This window comes from Paroedura picta, chromosome 7 (assembly GCF_049243985.1).
Source record: "Paroedura picta isolate Pp20150507F chromosome 7, Ppicta_v3.0, whole genome shotgun sequence".
Lineage (NCBI taxonomy): Eukaryota > Metazoa > Chordata > Lepidosauria > Squamata > Gekkonidae > Paroedura > Paroedura picta.
This window is the reverse complement of record NC_135375.1, coordinates 98,269,671-98,287,827: the sequence shown is the minus strand read 5'-3', so window position 1 is coordinate 98,287,827 and position 18,157 is coordinate 98,269,671. Positions and strand designations below refer to the sequence as shown.

Here is an 18,157-nt window from a genome sequence, read left to right as displayed (position 1 = left end):
GGTGAGGCTGAGAGAGCCCTGAGGGGCTGACAATCGCCTTCCCTTCCTCTCACCACAACAATCCTGTGAGGGAGCTGAGGCTGAGAGAGCTCTGAGAGAACTGTGACTGGCTAAGCTCACCCAGCAGGTCTCATCTGTCTAGTTCACAATCACCTTCCCTCCCTGTTCCCACTGCAGACACCCGGTGAGGTAGGTGACGCTGAAAGAACTCTGAGTGAACTGTGACTGGCTCAGCAGGCCTCGTGTGTCTCAGAGGGGCTGACAATTGCCTTCTCTTCCTCTCCCCACAACAGATACCCTGTGAGGGAGGTGAAGCTGAGAAAGCTCTGTGATAACAGTTCCAAGAGAACAGTGACTGGCCGAAGATCACCCAGCAGGTCTCATGTGTCTCAAAGTAGTACACAAGCACCTTCCCTCCTCTCCCCACAACAGACACCATGTGAGATAGGTGGGGCTGAGAGAGCTCTGGGAGAGCTGTGACTGACCCCAGTACACCCCAGGTAGCTGGCTGCATGAGGAGGAGGAGAAGCAGGGAATCAAGCCCTGCTCCCCAGATTAGAGGCCCCTGCTCTTAATCACAACACCACGTTGGCTCTTAGGTGTTGTGCTTAGTGTAGGGCCGTTAACAAGCTTGCGGGATTGTTGTGATGGTTGCACGGGGGTTAAAAAACAGGGCCCATGCCGAGGGTGCAGAATCAGAAAAAAATATACGTTTTATTACTCAAATTTCCAAAAATTCCCTATGCATTTTGCCAACAGCCTTCTTCAAGGGCATGTAGGTGTCTACCTAAAATTACTAAGATATTGTATCAAATATTCAAATCCAGGTCCTTAAACATTGGTCCTATACAAAACTGCTAGAACTTATTCTGTCCTCGAAAACTCCTTGTAAAGAAGCGTCAAAGCTGTCCAGTCCCCCAGCAGGTTGTGACTCAGAATTAGCAAAATCGTTTTTTCCCCCATGCCTAAAAGAATGTTCCCAACCTGTTCGTCTTGAAGTAGTTCTTCAAAAAGAGTAAAACATCAATAGGTAACTGTCAGTGGAAGAACAGTACTGTATTCTGGCATCCGGTTGATGTAATCTCTCCCCTTCCCCCTTTTTTCTATTCACTGAAGCTGTTGCAGTTCTAAAGATGCGTTTAACCCTTTAGGCGTAATAAAAAGTGTGACATGTATTCATGTATAGTTAGGCCAGGCTTTCTCACCAGGGTTTCGTGAAACCCTGGAGTTTCTTGATGGCCTTGGAAGGTCATGTAGACCCACCCACCCCTCCCCAAATGGCCAATGATGGGCCTGAAGAGGGTGGGGAGGGGCCCCAGGTAGGCGTGTCCACAACTCTGCTTCCCAGCCATGTTCTGCATGATGGCACCACTTCTGTTGTTTCTCAAAACCCAAAGAATGTTTCAGGGGTTTCTCAATGGGGTTTCTCAAAAAAAAGTCAAGAGAGGCTGAGCTAGGCTCTGAAACAAAATGTAAATGAAGATGGTCAGTAAAGCTCATGTCCTAAAGAGGACCAACCTTCCTTTCTTCACTGGCTTGAATCTCTCCTGAGCATATAACAAGTCCTTTGGTGCTCTGGTACTCCCTGAAAGTCAAAAACCTGTAAGCCATGGCAAAGAGGAATTGGTCTCTTCAAACAGCACAAAATCAAGAAGCAGTTCCTCCTCCTGTGTTCTGCCATGTGCATGCCTATTACTGTTGTGTCTAGGCTAGATTACTGTAGTTGAGCTTTGTATGGAGCTGCCCTTGGATAACACGGAAGTTTCAGCTAATGCAAAATGTAGCCACCTGTTTGCTTAGTAGCCACAGGTCTCTAGGTTCATATGACACCAGCATTCCAACTTTGCCTACCAATTTGTTGCAGGTGCAGCTGAAGATGCTGGTTATTACCTCTAAAACCCTTCTCAACCTGGGACATCCATCAATCTCACGAACACCTGAAATTGCCATATACTGTTGGTCTATCAGGCAGTGATCTTCCACCTTACCAACAACCTGTTTTTTAGAAGTGAAGATACCAGGGACTGAAACTGGGACCTCCTGCATACAAAACAGATGTTCTACTATAGAGTCATGGTCCCAGATTCAATTCTTGGCATCTCCAGTTGAAAGGACCTGGCAGCAGGTGTTGAGAAAGACCTCTGTTTGAGACCTTGGAGAGCTGCTGCTGGTCTGAGTAGACTATGCAGCCTTTGATGGACCAATTGTCAGACTCCGTTGTGTTCATGTGACTGCCTCACTGATGCAAATTAACATTGATAGTTCGAGCTACCCATTGATTTTTTTTAATCCATCCCTTCATCCTGGATAGTCTTAATGGCTTTGATTAGAAACCCAACTTTTTGGTAGGTCGTACATCATTCTAGGGGAGCCTCCCTGACAGTGTACCTTAGATCAGGGGTAGTCAACCTGTGGTCCTCCAGATGTCCATGGACTACAATTCCCATGAGCCCCTGCCAGCATTTTCTGGCAGTGGCTCATAGGAGCTGTAGTCCATGGATATCTGGAGGACCACAGGTTGACTACCCCTGCCTTAGATCCCTTCCTTGCTTACTTTGCACCCCCCCCAAAAAAAAAAGTGTGGTTCTTTTAGATTGCCAGCTGCCAAAATACTTATTGGATTGCTGCCTTTCTCAATCTGAAATGCTGTTTGACTGATTGATGAATGATGCTGACTGTTAGACAGATGAATTCTAAAGTTCAGTGCCGGCAAATTGCTGGAGTCTGGCGTGGGTGTCTTGATGGAGCCGTTTTACCATTTATCCAACGTTTGGCTCTTTAGTCTGTATTGTGGGTGGGGGATCTTGCCTTGGTTTTCAGCTCTTTCTTGCTAATCCCCCGGAGCCTTCTCAAAGGGTCAGATTAAAACGTCTTCGATAAATAAAAAGAAATTACCCTGGCCTTCGCTGGAGTAGAGAATGAACCAGGCCAGCACTAGGAAGGGCCAAAGAAAGTTTTCATCTTGCTTTTCCCAGGAAAGATTGTATAAGATCTGCATTGGGTCTATTTCTAGCACTCACTGAATAGCTGAGGTCTTGTCCCCCCTCCGCCCCGCTCTAAATATATAGGCCACGACTGCTATTGATCCTTGCGGCTTTCATCTGTGGAGATCAAGTCACCTTGGTCTGTGGAATTACGCCGGAAAGCTCAAGGGATCAGGGGATAATTGGAGAAGGGAAATAATTGATGTCATTTTGGTCCTTTTTCACTTTTCGAAGAGAAACGTTGAATGATAAAAGTGAAGGACGCCAAACTTTTGGAAACAGGCTGGATTTTTTTAAACCTCTCCAGTTTATGATCTACCTGATATACAGTTGGGCAGCCTTGTTTGTCCGGAGGATGTCAAGGGAAAAGACTGGCAGCTTTTAGCCCAACCCATGTGGTGGATCAAAGGCAGAGCTAAAATAGTTGTCTCCGGGTGTTAGAATTCGCAAGACCTGTGTTGTGCATGATCCAGAAGCATATGGAGAAAATCCTACAGGGGGCATTGGAGAAGATAAGTATTTAGCATAGTTAGGTGAGGAACTTCCTGGTAATTTTCAGATATCTCCTCCAGGATCCTGATTGGCTCATTTGGAGACTTCATGCTCCTTTCCTCCCTCATTGCCTCCATAACAGACTGAATAACAGGGAAGTTAGACAGTTAGGAATCTCTCTCTCTCTCTCTCTCTCTCTCTCTCTCTCTCCAAAGTTCTTGGTCTTCACAATAAAACTATTGTATTCCTGTAAGCATTCTAGTGCTCGACTCCTCTTTGCAAATTTAAACTCTGCCAGCAAAGCAGAGGGACGGGATCTGTTCCTTCAAGAGGATGCATCCCTATCCAGGATCCTCCCTCTGAAGCAGGCCTTTCCCCCCCCCCCCCAGGGGAACTGATTTCTGTCAACTGGAGAGCACTAGTCCCTTCTAGGTGATCTCCAGGCAACACCTGGTGGTTGGCAACCCAACGGGCTTACAAGGTTCCAAAAGGGAAATGCTGTCTTCTTATTCTCACCCTCCCCCCCACGGTTCTCAATGGCCACCATTCTGAGCAGATGAATCCCTGGCTCCTTGATCGGAGGTGTGGTTCCTTTGACCCTGTCAACCTATCCATTGCTATTTGGCCGGTCTGGTATGTTTTCAAGCCCAGTCCTTTTGCACAAAAAGCCTTTTCTTCCCCGGCAGCCAAACAGGGAAGAGCCCGCCATTGCTCTGCCTGCGATGTTTAATAGCCTTTAATGGCATGTTGGAGATTGTTTTTGTTTGACAAACTCCGAAAAGGCATATTTCATATTGCTCTGGCTAGGGCCCCGCATTTGAATGCCTCTCTGGCCATTTGGGAGGACATCCCACTGGCTCCCCATTAAGGTCCACAAAAGGTATCTGATTGGATGATAAGAAAATCTTTGCATGGCATACTTATTTGATGTTGCTGAGCAATAGAAACCACGTTCGGAAAGTACTGTCTAATCATAAATAGATTTTTTTTAAAGGAAGGAAGCCGTTGCCTTTTTCCCTAGCTAGGGGAAGGACTGTGGCTCAAGGGAACAGCTTCTGTTTTGCATCCAGAAGGTCCTTGGCATCTCCTGGAGATCCCCTGGAATGTCCAGACTACAGAAATTCGTTGCCCTGGAAAAAATGGCTACTTTGGAGGATGAATTCCTTAGCATTGTAATCCACAGAGGTTCCTTCCTGCTCCAGATTTCGCCCATCCACTCCTGGCTACGTTTCCAGTGTCTCCAGGTATTCCCAGGCCTTGACAACCCTACATCTCCAGTTTAACATTTATTGACATCTGAATTGCGCTGCTCAGCTCTCCCCCCCCCTCCAAACCAAATCATAGAATCCTGGAGTTGGAAGGGGCCAGACAGGCCATCTAGTCCCACCCCCTGCTCAACGCAGAATTAGCCTAAAGCATCCAGGATAAGCCTCTGCTTGAAGACTTCCAGTGCGGGGGAGCTCACCACTTCCTTAGTCAATCGATTCTACAACTGAACTACTCAGACTGTGAAAAAAATAAATTCCTGATATTTAGCCGATACCGTTCTCCACCCATTACTGTGGGTCCTCTCCTCTGCTGCCAACAGGACCCATTCCCTGCCCTCCTCTAAGTGACAACCTTTCCAATACTTTAAGACAGCAATCATTGTAGACTCCTTTGATTCATCTGTCCTCAGGTTTTAGTGATGGAGGCTGTCTGTCTTTTAACGGACTGTTTTATATTTTATTTGAGGCATTGAATCTTAATTGTTCTCATCTGCCCCGTGACTGCTGCCAGAGCGGGGCGGCCTGAAATAATTAATAATCATAATTAAAAATCAATCAATAAGAAATAACACGGCCAGGCAGTTGATGATGTGAAATGCCTCCCCTTGAAACCCTGGAGAGCCACTATCATCTGAGTGGACAATCCTGATCTTGACAGATTGACGGTTTGGGTCAGTGTTCAGGTGGCTTCCTGTGTTAGCCGTGACCTGGCTTTTCAGGCTCCAGCTGTGGATGGCATCCCATCAACCCAGGCCACTTTCGCTTGGCAGGCATTAGGGGTGCATATACGGACACTTCTGAGCAAACGGAAAGCAGCTTCCAAAACGGCAGAGATAAACTGCCAAGGCGCAAGTTCACCTTTACTAGACAAATGCCCGAGGCCTAGAGGAATGTAATTTTTTTCCCTGCATGTCATCTGTCACAAAGTTTGCCGCTCAGAGGCCTACCACGGGCTGGGTGAAGAGGGCAGGACGGATAGACAGCGAATGGTACAGATTTCAGGAGAGCAGAAAGGGTTTTTTTAGACTATGGGCTTGGAAGAAATCCTCTGCTCCCTCCATGGAAATGCTCCCGTTCAATCAAGAAGAAGAAACAAACAGTAAGAAAGAGAAAGGATCTTTCATGATTGACTAACCCTGACATTTCATGTGCAGCTTGGTTAGGGGGATTGTGCTTTCAGATGCTTTTTTGTTTCCTTTCAGATGCTTTCTCATTTCCTTCCTTCCTTCCTTCCTTCCTTCCTTCCTTCCTTCCTTCCTTCCTTCCTTCCTTCCTTCCTTCCTTCTGAAAATAAATTCTCCCTGACAAAGCTGAATGCAAAACATGTAGGGATTATTCAATCATTAAAGATTATTTTCCTTTTGCACTGTTTCTTCTCTTCCGTTTTGCCTTGGAGCGGCCCCCGGTTCTCTTTCCCGATCAATCAAACCCATGAATTCTCTTGCCAATTTTACTCCTCCAGACGATAATTAAATAACAAATAAATGAAATGTGAGGGGTTGCTTAACACGAAATAGTGTTTAGGTACAAAGTTGGTGCTGGCTTAAAGAAGTGAAGGTCATGATTGTTTGCTAAAATTAGTATTGGGGAGCCAACAGCACATGACAGGAATTGTGTGTGTGTGTGTGTGTGGGGGGGGGGGAGGACATGAGAACAATGGTCTGGATCCCGTCTAAATTTGCTTCGACAAGGGAAATATGAGGCAATTTCCAACCATTTCCACTGAAGAAGAAGAAGAAGAGTTGGTTCTTTTATGCTGCTTTTCTCTACCCAAAGGAGTCTCAAATTGGCTTATATTTGCCTTCCCTTTCTTCTCCTCGCAACAGACACCCTGTGAGGCCACAGAGATCAGATCCCTTGGAGAGTAGACTCTATGGCATGCTGAGGTCCCTCCTTCCCCCAAACCTTGCCTTCCCTAGGCTCCACCTCTAGATCTTCAGGAATTTCCAAATCCAGAGCCAGCTACCCTATCTCTACCCCAGGTAGCATGGTAGGGAAGGACACATGAAAGAAAGTCTCAAGCTATCTGAATTCCTTGAATCCATGGCCAGGATCTGGGTGGTGGTGGTGGTGGTGGTATTTGTTCAGTTGTAGCTTTCCCTATTTTTCATTACCCAAACAATTAAAACTTCTTCCCTCCCCGGTACATTTTGGGGGGTTTGTTTAGAAGCAAACATCTCTCCAGTGTCCTCTACGCATTTGAAATGTTTCTCTGCAGAGCTAGGGGGAAAGTGTCAAATTCTACCCTTTGTTTTAATCCAACCAGGGCCACGCGATGGGGCAGGGGGAATTAAAATAATGCATTTCTGTTGTTGATTCTGCAGCTTCCTTTTCTGCTTGTGCTCCTTCGGTGTGACTCATGGCAGATGTGCTTTGCTTTGGGAATATAAACACAAGCATCCCAGAACTTTAGATCCAGAAGCTGCTTGCCTCTGTAAACACACCCCTGCTGTTTCTTACAGAACACTATTTTCTTTCTCTTCCTCTGCCCCCCACCCAAGAATCAGAACATCTGCCACATGTGCAGTTTTGGTACATAGTGCTCAGACTGCCATAAGCAATCACTCTTAGTCAGGGGCAGTCAAACTGCGGCCCTCCAGATGTCCATGGACTACAATTCCCACGAGCCCCTGCCAGCGGGGGCTCATGGGGATTGTAGTCCATGGACATCTGGAGGGCCACAGTTTGACTACCCCTGCTCTTAGTCTTCCCATCTGTTCAGCGATGGCTTCGGGGAAGCACATCGAGTCAGGCTGGGTGAGCTGCCACCACCCTTCCCTTCCAAGATGCAAATTTCGGGGAGTTGCTGAGCAGTTCCACCTTGACCCTCTCATCTCTGTCGGGAACTTGCCTGTTCAAAACATTCCCTTGTGTCATCTGTGAGCCCATGTGATTCCTCTTCTCATATCCCTTTGCTGGCTCTCTCACTTCTGGCCTTCCATCTAACACAAACTCCTGAAAGATTTCCACGGAATTGCTGCTCTCTGATTTAATTGGCCGTTTCTTGTTATGTGGGCTTGCCAGGTGCTCCCTGGCCATCAGTGGGGCCTGGGGAGGGCAGGGACCTCAGTGGGGTACAAAGCCATAGCGGTCTCCCTCCAAAACAGCCCTTTTCTCCAAGGGAAGTGATCTCTGTAGTTTGGACCTGGAGGCTTGAGAAAATCCCATGAGAGACAAACAATAGGAAAGAATATAAACCATAACATAGTTTATTCTGATCCGGGTCTTTCCAAAAAATACTACAAGTATGTTCAGACTAGTGGATCCTTACAAAATAAGCTTTGAACTGATTAAAGCTATTTTCAGGAAGTATTCCTTTCTTCATAAAGAATTTCTTCTGTGTTGATTAGCACTTAACAGGGAGCTAATGCCTAGAGGAAAGAGAAGTATCGTCTCTAATACAACTTCTCTGGCACGGTAAGAGGGTTTTTTTTTTGATGTTGCAAACGTAGGTCAGTTGTTAGTACAGATCTTGCTACTTGTTTTAGTGATTCACACAGGTGAAATGTTTTCTGAAGAAAGGAATAATTCCTGAAAATAGCTTTAATCGGTAGCTATTCAAAGCTTAACTTGGAAAATTTTACTAGTCTGAATACACTTGAACTACTCCTGTAAAGACTCTCGGATCAGAATAAACTGTTACAATCTACATTCTTTCCTATTGTTTGCCTTTCATGGGATTTTCTCATGCTTCATTGCCGTGTGGCCGATCTGTTTCCCTTTGTACCCCCCTCGAGGCTGGCATCTGTAGATATGAAGGCCAGAAACATTTAGAAATCAATCTCCTCCCTGCTCTGAAATATAAACATCGGAAGTGTTGGCGGAGAAAGAAATTTTAAAAAAAAAGAAATGTTATAAAATGTTTCATTTCTGAATAGTGAGTGAAACAGAACTTCTAGGAGTTTCCGGGTGACGATACAAAAGTCAGAATGTCACCTTGCTGCAGCTCTCGCACGTCAGACATTTTAAACAGGCAATGTTTGTGCCGTTCACCTTATTAATGCGTTCAAATGGGTTGCTGAACAAGTGAGTATTTCTCCAGGGTGCCAGAAGACAGAACAACTGAAGGTATTCGGTGGAGCCTGGGAGGGTGCCAGGCATACTGTGCTTGCAGCATGGTGCCTTGTGCTTTACACATCAACAGCCTCATTTCCCTTGGTCTTCTGCATCCAGTGCAACAAACATACAAGCAATTCACAATGCACATAGGCATTCAAGGAACAAAACCTTCATGCAAATGCTCCATTGTCAGAAACCTAGGTAGCATGGAGGGGAAGTTCAAAACCAGCCATTGTTGATCCTTTAGCTTAGGGATGCCAGCCTCCAGGAGGGACCTGGGGATCCCCTGGAATTACAGCTCATCTCCAGATTTGGGAGGTCAGTCTCCCTGGAGAAAAGGGCTGTGTTGGAGGGTGGGCTCCATGGGGTTATACTCGACCCCAAATCCCACCCAATCCTGGGTCCAAACTCTCCAGGTATTTCCCAACCTTCATTGGCAGAATTTGGATTTGCATATAGAGCACCCAGCTGCTTAGAAGAAAAAAATAATTTTCTTGTAAAGTGACACAGCTTTGTAAAGATAGAGAGGAGAGAGAGAAAGAGTCCTAAGTCTAACTAACTGTTGATTTGTTCAGGGGCCAAGCAGGGAGGAAGTGTGCTCCTGATACGCCACCAAGGTCCCTCCCAGTCCAAATCCCACCCACTCCCAGCTCAGCCCCAAAAATCTCCAGGTATTTCCTAGCAAAACGCTGGCTCCCCTATTCTTGTTACAAAAATAAACCTGAATCTAGCTAGTATTGTCCAGCATATATTGAGATTGATCCTGTGCATGGATCTTTCTCCCCCATAGCCCTATGAGTGCTGAAAAGAGGAGAAGATATGCAAAAGGACACAAAAGTCATGCAGTAAGGAGGAGGAAGCAGAAGAAGAGTTGGTTTTTATATGCCGCTTTTCCCTACCCGAACGAGTCTCAAAGGTGGCTTACATTAGCCTTCCCTTTCCTCTGCCTACAACAGACACCCTGTGGGGTGGGTGAGGCTGAGAGAGCCCTGATATCATTGCTCGGTCAGAACAGCTGTATCAGTGCCGTGGCGAGCCCAAAGTCACCCAGCTGGTTGCAAGTGGGGGAGTGCAGAATCGAACCTGGCAAGCCAGATTTAAAAAAAAACCCACCTTGAGGCAATTGCAATTTGTGGGCAAAATATGCTTACTAAATATAAATATTTTAATAACGAAAGACAACATCGCTCTTGTGTCACTTGCTGTGAGAGATGATGCAGTATTGAGAGGTTCAGTGTATTCTAAGGGCCGTTCCGCATTCATCCAAAATACCACAATGGTTACTAGTTGAAATCGCTACAGTTTTGCCGTTATGCACAACGTCGTTGACAATCTGCAACACTCCTGAAACCGATCCGCAAAAAGCACTTCGTTGTAGCGCTTTCAGGGAAATCCCAAAAAGTGGATTCACCCTCCGGAAAGCGCTACACTCCTGCAACCAATCTGCAACACTAGCAGGAAAGTTCTGTGCGTTACCATTGTTGCGGTTTCTGCAAAGTCCCTCCCCCTGGCTCTCTCCTCTGATCTTCTGGCGAAGCGATCGCCATTTTTTTTTCTCCGAGCGAGCGGAGATCAACGCACCGGCAAGCCTTCGTTTACCCAGCGAGGCTTCCCCGGCTGCAGTCCCTCTGTTTAAAGTCACCAAGCACAAGCATCATAGAGGCCCGTTTGCTGGTTTATTTTCACTTTATTTTTCACACTGTTTTCGGCCGAAAATCGCGCCCGTGAAGGGGGGGGGGATTTTTTTTTTCACTCAGGGGGAGCATGGCAATGATGAAACGGCAGCTCAAACATCACCTGCTAGCTGGATGGGTCTCTCCGTTGCAACGAATCAACGCAGATTCGTTGCAACGGGTGTTTTTTTTTTTTAAACCTTTCTTAAAGGGAAAGGGGCTGTTTGGGAGCATGCTAACGGCCGCCCATTGGCTGCTTGATGGCCAGGGGCGGGACACAGCTCAGCAATAGCGCTTCCTTTCTAGCGATTTTTGCCAAGGCCGGAAGCCTGTGGGAAACGATAGAAACGCAACTGGATTCCACTACAAAGGCAGGTATGCATAACGACGAATTCCACTATTTAAAATGGCGATTTTTCGTTCAGCAAACAATTTGCTACATGGATCCCGGTGCAGAATGGCCCTAAAGCTTCACTGAATGGCCACAATACTAACAAGGAGGAATGAAATTATGATGATTCAGTCTCAAGTTGTAGAGCAAAGTTTGAGTCCAGTGGCACCTTTAAGACTCACAAAGTTTTATTCAAGGTGTGAGGATCCGTGTGCATCTGTGCTTCTTCAGGTAAGGAAATGGAAATTGCTAGGCTATGTATATGGGAGAGAAAATTAGCAGTAAGTTAATAAGCAGGATCATGAAAATATTGATTGAATATGCTGCATGCTGAAGATGTTCAGGACCATCAAATGCCTTGTTAGAATAACAAGCGGGTTTTATAAGGTTATCCATCCTTTGGATTCAACTCCAGTTTGAAAAACATAGTAGAGGGAATAAAACTCTCAAGATTAGCGATTGATGCAAGATGCATTCCCAGTTGTAGGGCAGAGCAATGAAAAGAGAACTCTTACAAGCCCTGTCTATCGCCACCCAAGCAGGGAGGCATCCTCACAAGTGACAGGCCATGCTGAGTTAGGTCTCCTGTCCTAAGAATGGCAAAACTCATCCCCATGTTGTTGTTGTTGTTGTTATGTGCGAAGTCGTGTCCGACCCATCGCGACCCCATGGACAATGATCCTCCAGGCCTTCCTGTCCTCTACCATTCCCTGGAGTCCATTTAAGTTTGCACCGACTGCTTCAGTGACTCCATCCAGCCACCTCATTCTCTGTCGTCCCCTTCTTCTTTTGCCCTCGATCGCTCCCAGCATTAGGCTCTTCTCCAGGGAGTCCTTCCTTCTCATGAGGTGGCCAAAGTATTTGAGTTTCATCTTCAGGATCTGGCCTTCTAAAGAGCAGTCAGGGCTGATCTCCTCTAGGACTGACCGGTTTGTTCGCCTTGCAGTCCAAGGGACTCGCAAGAGTCTTCTCCAGCACCAGAGTTCAAAAGCCTCAATTCTTTGACGCTCGGCCTTCCTTATGGTCCAACTTTCGCAGCCATACATTGCAACTGGGAAGACCATAGCCTTGACTAAACGCACTTTTGTTGGCAGGGTGATGTCTCTGCTTTTTAGGATGCTGTCTAGATTTGCCATAGCTTTCCTCCCCAGGAGCAAGCGTCTTTTAATTTCTTTGCTGCAGTCCCCATCTGCAGTGATCTTGGAACCCAGGAAAATAAAATCTGTCACTATCTCCATTTCTTCCCCTTCTATTTGCCAGGAATTGAGAGGGCCGGATGCCATGATCTTTGTTTTCTTGATGTTGAGTTTCAAGCCAACTTTTGCACTCTCCTCCTTCACCCGCATCAACAGGCTCTTTAGTTCCTCTTCACTTTCTGCCATTAGAGTGGTATCATCTGCATATTTGAGGTTGTTGATATTTCTCCCTGCAATCTTGATCCCAATTTGTGACTCCTCTAATCCCGCATTTCTCATGATGTGCTCTGCATACAAGTTAAATAGGCAAGGCGACAGTATACAGCCTTGCCGAACTCCCCATAATGCCCTTTAAAAATACTTTCAAATGAGAGATGTTTCGTCTGGGCTTATTTCCTTTTCATAATGCTACTAAGTCGTTATCTACAATGGGAGTAAAAATAATGACCGTAAGAGTTGAAAGGAACTGTGGGTTGCATCCTACCAGATTTTCTCTGGGGGAAAGAGGGAAGAGGGGACCCTTTTTGATTACCAAAACTAGCTACAGAGTGGAATCAAGGAAGGAACTCAGGCAAAATTGACCGGAGAAGCTGGTAGAACACAGCCCATTATCTCCAATTTAGGATACATTGTTGGAAACGTTAGAGGCAGTTTTGGATCGATATAATTGCAGTGGCAGGGAGCTGTCATTCAGGAAGTAAATGGAGAAGAGGAACTAGGTCTTCCAGACACGAGGTCGATTGTCCTTACGCCTAAAATCTCAACGTGGCACAATTAAAAATAAAGATTAGGTTCTGTCGCTGCAAATGCAGTGGTCTAAATGTAGGGTGCAGCATATTGGGGGTGGGGGTACGTCTGAAACATGGCAGATCATCGGCACATGGTAATGGATAGTCTGAAAAACTAAATCCCTGCTATTGTGTATGTTACAAAGTTCAGGAGCGAAGGGTGGGCTTTCTGTTATCCATTCGCTAATGGCTGGGAAGTCGTATTCTCAAGACAGAAGAGCAGAAAGAATTCGTCGATAATTTCCTTTACATAGCAGAACTGGGGCAAAAGCATTTACATGGAGGAGGAGAACAGTTGGTTTTTATACCCCGCTTTTCACTCCCTGAAGGAGGCTCAAAGCAGCTTACAATCGCCTTCCCTTCCTCTCCCCACAACAGGCACCCTGGGAGGTCACCCAGCTGGCTGCAGCAAACCCGGCTCGCCGGAATAGAGGCCACAGACTGGTTTGTTCTCTTGTAGTTCAAACTTTGATGCAGGGGTTCCAGCACTGAAGCCCATTAGATATAGCTGTCTTCCAGATCATGTACTAAGTCTTGCGTCCGTGTTTGTTTGGAATGCATGAATGTGTGCAGAGTTTAGGGTCGACAGATCCCCCCTGGCTACCACTGGGGAATTAGAGGGTAGCATTCCTAGATCTAGGTTGGGGAACTCCTGGAGATTTCGGGATGGAGCCTGGGGAGAACAGGGACCTCAGTGGGTTACTATACAATGGAGTCCCCCCTCCAAAGCAGACGTTTTCTCCGGGGAAAGTAATCTCTGTAGTCTGGAGATGAGCTGTAATTCTGGGGGATCCCCAAGTCCCACCTGGAGGCTGGCTTTCCTAACCTGCATGGACTGCCTAACAGCTAATAGGGTAGGACAGGGTTAGTCAACCTGTGGTCTTCCAGATGTTCATGGACTACAATTCCCATGAGCCCCTGCCAGCATTTGCTGGCAAGGGCTCATGGGAATTGTAATCCATGAACATCTGCAGGACCACAGGTTGACTAACCCTGGGGTAGGAGACACAAACTAAGCTTTAGGGCAGGGGATCTGATCCAGGGGCTCCTCAGCTTCCCTCTGGTGGCTGGCATCCTATGGGTATCATGTCTGCTAAATTGTGTGGCTGTGTAACGTGCAGTGTGCTAACTGTTTCATAAAAATTACATTTGGTGGAGGGGAGCATAGGATGCCCATTTGCCCTCAGCCTTTTTTTTAATGGCTCTGTGCCTCCCAGTGACATGACCTTTTTAGTAGTGGCATCAAGTCCCAGCAACATCCCACCCTGTGTCATCTCCTTATCACCTTTATACTGACATTTATGAACCATCAGGTGACTGATAGTTCGGTTTAGTGTGGGGAGGTGTTTTTTAGGGCTTCCAATTAGTCGATCTGGGGCCGGACCAGGAACATTCAGGGTACGGCTCATTTGCCCTTATTTTTATATTGCTGCTTTGGGATTTATCTGTGTTTGTTATTTGCGTACACTTTGATTAGTTTGACTAATATCATTGATTTTCCAAAAGGCTATTTTCTCCAAAGAAAGGGTTTAAATGTTTAATTTTTTGGTTGTAAACCACCTTGGTCCCACTCGAGGGAAGAGACAGCCTAGAAATTAAAGAATAAATAGAATAAATTATTTATATCCTGCCTTTCTAAAACCAGCTCTCCAAAGCAGTTCACATCCAACTTAAAGTGATCTCTGTCACCTGGAGATGAGCTATAATTCCAGGGGATCCCCAGGTCCCGCCTGGAGGCTGGCATCCCTACCTGACTGCCAGAAAATCCTAGGATCTAAAGGCTATGCTACACGTACTGCACGATAAATACTAGAACTTCAAGAAACTGACTGCCCATAACAGTTATCTTAAAGTCCTAAAGGAGTCTGATTTTTTAAAATAAAATAATTAATTTTTAATAGTGGCATCAGATGACTCCGATGGGTAACCTTTCCAGCATGAAGCGTCAGGCGTTTCAGAAAGATGGGCTAATCGTACATTTATTAACCTCTGTCCAGGCGCAGGGTCTTTGTGGACAGAAAGGCTCCAATCGGTTCATGAATCTGTTTCCTAGACAAAGATTAATTACACTTTCCCCCTTTGCTGAACCTTCCTGGAAGGCAGAACAGAACTGTCATGATCTAATAATGATACATAGTTAAGGGGTACACCTTGGTTACCAGGACTCTTTGAAAAGAAACAGTTAGCAATAATTAAAATGATTTAAGTCAGCCTTTCTCAACTTTTTTACCATTGAGAAACCCCAGGCTTGAAGAAACCCCACAAGTGGGGCAAATGGGGCAGAATATGGTTGGGAAACATCGCTATGTACATGCCCACCTGGGGCCCCTCCTGTTCCCACCCCTTCAAGGCCCATCATTGGCCATGTTGGGGGATGGTGGGGCAGGTCAACATGACCTTACATGGTCAAATCACCCATTTAAAAATATATGAAAAATAAATTAATTCCCACCTATTGGGGAAACCCTCCCAGGGCCCTCCAGAAACCCTGGTTGAGAAAGCCTGGCTTAAGTGCTGCTTGGAGCGGAAGCCAATTACTTGGGCCTCTCTATCTGCATCATGGAGCAGAACAGATGAGAAGAACCATACTGAGAACATCCTCTGGAGGTTGGAAGGAGGGTTACCAGCTCCAGGCTGGGAAAAACCTGGAGCCTTTGGGGGTGGAGCCTGCAGAGGGTGGGGTTTGAGAAAGGGCGGGACTTCAATGGAATATAATGCCATACAGTGGCCATTTTCTCCAAGGAAACTGATATCTGTTGCCTAGAGATAGGGATGCCAGTCCCCAATCAGGACCTGGGGATGCCCTGGAATTACAGCTCATCTCCAGACTAAAGAGATGTTTAGTTTCTCTGGAGAAAATGGCTGCCTTAGAGGGCGGAGTCCATAGCATTATACTCCACTGGAGTCCCTCCCTGCCCCAAATCCCACCCTCTGCAGGCTCCACCTCCAAAGGCTCCAGGTTTTTCCCAGCCTGGAGCTGGTAACCCTCCTTCCAACCTCCAGAGGATGTTCTCAGTATGGTTCTTCTCATCTGTTCTGTTCCATGATGCAGATAGAGAGGCCCAAGTAATTGGCTTCTGCTCCAAGCAGCACTTAAGCCAGGCTTTCTCAACCAGGGTTTCTGGCAGCCCTACCCAGATCTGGCTGGAGATGAGCTGTAATTCCAGGGCATCCACAGGTTCCACCTGAAGGCTGGCAACCCACCTGCACTCAGTTTAAAACCATATCCAAGAGCATCTAGAGGAAGGATCCTTTTCAGCTCCACTGGATTACAGAGGAGCTATTCAGTCTTTCTTTTAATTTGCCATAGTGATGGAAACCAAAACTAGATCACGCCAGCCCACTCACAGTTCAGATTTAGTACAGGGTTTTTCCTCACAGAAAGGAATTTCTTTAACCTGTTTTTTTTTTTTAAAGAATCCATGGATGTCTGAAAAAATAAAAACAGCTGTGGAAAAACAAGCAGAACATGAGTGTAAGAGTAGGAAATTGGGGAAAGTAACAAAGGGCCTACTGGGAGGCCTCCCTATTTTGTTCTTACAATAAACTTGTGAGGTAGGTTAGGTGGAAAAAGAGGGACAGGACCGAAACAGAGTTCGAGTCCTGTGGCATCTTTAAGTTTTATTCAAGGTATACTTTTTTTGTGTGGGGAAAGGTGGTTGTAAGCTGCTTTGGGACCCCTTCAGGTAGTAAAAAGCAGGGTATAAGAAACCAGGGCCTGGTCTGCACACAAGAGATAATGCACTTTCAATGTACTTTAGAAGTAGATTTTCCTGTTCCGCACAGGAAAATACAGCTGCCAAAGCACATTGAAAGTGCATTATCTATTGTATGCAGACTAGACCCAGCTCTCCTTTTTCTTCTTGGGACCTCATTTGGAGCAGCCTGTTCATTTTGGGCCACTGCTTTTCATATAAGAATGTGGACAGTCATTACCAATTGCTGCGGTTGGTTCTGGTGATGCCATTTGGAACCACCAAACTGGTTGACTAGAGCAGGGGTAGTCAAAGTGCAGCCCTCCAGATGTCCATGGGCTACAATTCCCATAATTCTCACTTCTTATTTAGCAAGCATTTTGTTTTATTAGTGATGCCATGCACCCCGTAAACATGTGACTTCCAGGGGTGTGGCAGATTGGCGTGGCCAACTGACATCTCTCTCGGAGTTGCTGGAAGCCCTGAAAAATATTCCAGGGGTTCCTCCACAGTCAAAAGGGTGAAAAAGGTTGCTCTAACTCATATTAGAAGCACAATAGATGGGCCTTTCTTTAATCCAGTAAGGCCCTTTTTATGGCTCTAGAAATGGCAGCAGGGATCTGTGGATCCATGTTCCCATCCACAAGTTGTTGCACATGAGGCAACAAGCATAATGCCACTGAAGTGGAGATCGCCAAGCCAGCATGGCTGTTCATTCCCATCTTTCTGCGGAATGAATGCTTCTCACACATCGTATGACAGATGTAACATAGTCCCACAGCTAAAATTCCATGCACGGCTCAAGCTGCACACAGCATCCTCTGCAACATGGCTGTCTCTGGTCTGGTGCCGATATTTCCAAATTCTGGTATGCTTGGGTGCACATAAGAGAAAAGTGGTTCTCATCTGGTGTATGATCTACATCCAGAACACCATGCTTTCTCCATTTCAAGTGTTCCTGAAAGCTGAAGGTACACGGAATTTGGCATCACAAAAGAGGAGAGTCATGCGGCAGCCGTGGTTCCATACAAATCTCTATATTGGCGATCTCCTTTTAAAATGCGCAGTTCCTCTAGGCTACGTGCTTTGCGGGGTAATCCTGGCGTGCTTGCTTGTAATCGTTTCGAAGCATGAAATGCTGAGCTCCTGACTGGGTGATCGTAAGAGCTGATTCCGTTTTCAGCAAATCCAAATTAGGTTGCCAAAGTCCCAAATTAAAGAAGAAGAAGAAGAGCTTTCTTCTTACCCCCTGTGAGGTGGGTGAGGCTGAGAGAGCCCTGATATTACTGTAGAAGAAGAAGAGTTGGTTCTTATATGCTGCTTTTCTCTACCTGAAGGAGGCTCAAAGTGGCTCAGTCAGAACAATTTTATCAGTGCTTTGGGGAGCCCAAGGTCACCCAGCTGGTTGCATGTGGGAGAACGCGGAATCGAACCCAGCTCACCAGATTAGAAGTCCGCACTCCTAACCACTACACCAAACTGTCCCTTGTATGTGCTCAGCCAGAAGGGGGTGGGGCTGAAGAGACCACTCCCACATGGGCCAGTGAAGACAGATAGGTTAGGCTGAGAGTCACACTGGGAGCAAAGAGAGGCAGCATCGCAGAGACAGCC

General features: G+C 46.3%; 1 protein-coding gene across 2 annotated transcripts in view; it reads right to left on the bottom strand.

The window, feature by feature from the left end:
• CPLX1 (complexin 1) overlaps window positions 1-18,157 on the bottom strand; it is a 180,826-nt gene that overhangs the window by 85,522 nt on the left and 77,147 nt on the right. The window lies entirely within an intron of this gene.